Source organism: Orycteropus afer, unplaced genomic scaffold (genome assembly GCF_000298275.1).
Source record: "Orycteropus afer afer isolate SDZICR_OR568_19922 unplaced genomic scaffold, OryAfe1.0 scaffold00068, whole genome shotgun sequence".
Taxonomy (NCBI): domain Eukaryota; kingdom Metazoa; phylum Chordata; class Mammalia; order Tubulidentata; family Orycteropodidae; genus Orycteropus; species Orycteropus afer.
In genome coordinates this window covers 2,315,342-2,316,973 of record NW_006921655.1, presented here as the reverse complement: position 1 = coordinate 2,316,973, position 1,632 = coordinate 2,315,342, and positions in this window count along the sequence as shown.

The following is a 1,632-nucleotide window of genomic DNA, read 5'->3' as shown; positions in this document are numbered from 1 at the left end:
TAGTAACTGAGTGGAAACCTTTTTAATTTTTCTCCTTTTCCTTAAATTATTACTTCATTCTCAAAAATGTTATTGATATAGGTTCACAAATAATAATTGACACAATATTGTAGCTAAAACAGAAAATTTGACAAAATCAGCAACTATAAAAACACCAGCAGCAATGAAAAGAACGAATGCTTATAGCATGTACAGACAAAACCATGTGATTTGAAACTTCATTGTAATTAGGTAATGACAGCTCTGACCAGAGTGCATGAAAAGGTTCATAAAGTAAATTAGCACAGAATTTTAACCTTGTACGTATATTGATACATGTAAGCTGGGCTTATGAAAAACGTTTTTGTTCTTATACCTAACTACAGGGATATTTTTATTAAAAATGCATTACTGCTGAAAGAAGGCTGGAGGTTCAAACCCACCAGCCACTCCTCGGAAGGAAGATGGGGCAATCTACTTCCGTAGTGATACTACTGCCTCCGAAACCCAAGGAGGGGTCGCTATGAGTCGGGTCCGACTCAACGGCATACAACAACAACAACAACTGCTGAAAGTGCACAAAAATTTTAAAGATAGTCATTTTGGTGTCACTCCATCTGATATTGTCACCTGGTGGGGTCCACATCCCCAGAATTTTCCCCTCCCCCTCAGTGACACCCCACTGGGAAGGTTCAAGGTAAGACAAGTGATTTCAGAACCCATCAAAGTCTGCCTTTCCCTTTGGATCAAATAAGAGAAGAAAATCAAAGACTCAAGGAAACAATTAGTCCATGGACTACACAAACTTCAGCCTTGAGACCAGAAGAACTAGATGGTGCCCAGCTACTACTACTAACTCTCTGATGAGGATCACAGTAGATGGTCCTAGGCAGAGTGGGATGAAAAAAAAGGTAGAACAAAATTCAAAATCATGATAAGGCCAGACTTACTGGTCTGATAGAGACTGGCAGAACCCCTGAGACTATAGCCCTTTAGACATCCTTCAAACTTGGAACTGAACCTAACTCCCAGAGATCACCAAGCAATGGCCTATAAAGTGAACAGTAACACTCTTAAGGAACTTACTTCTCAGAACAATCAACCATATAAGACCAAAAGAGCAGCATTTACCCAAAAACAGCTCAGAAGGCAGGAAGGGGCAGAAAAAGACAATTGTAAACAAGGAACTCTGTGAGGAAGTGGGAAGAGTGCTGTTCCATTGAGGGGATTGCAATTGTCAGGAAACAAAATGTATATAAATTGTTAAATGGAGAATTTGCTCAGTGAACTTTCATCAAAATCACAATTTTTTTAAAAAAGTCTTCCTCTTGCTACCTTTGCCTAGGCAGAGTTCTAGCAGGCACTTCTGAAGGAAAAAAAAAAAAAAAAAAAAAAACCTTGTTCAGTGAAAACCACACGATTTGGGATGTCACTTCTTTCTGCGTGATTTGATCTCCCACGTTCCTACAGGTTCCTTAATTCCCGATTCGCGAAAGGAGCATGCAAAGCCCTGTTTTCCAGTATCCTTCCTTCCTTCCCACTTCTTGTTATTTGCTGTCAAGTCGGACCGACGCATAGTGACCCCTCCTTGGGTTTCCGAGGCAGTATCACTACGGAAGTAGATTGCCCCATCTTCCTTCCGAGGAGTGGCTG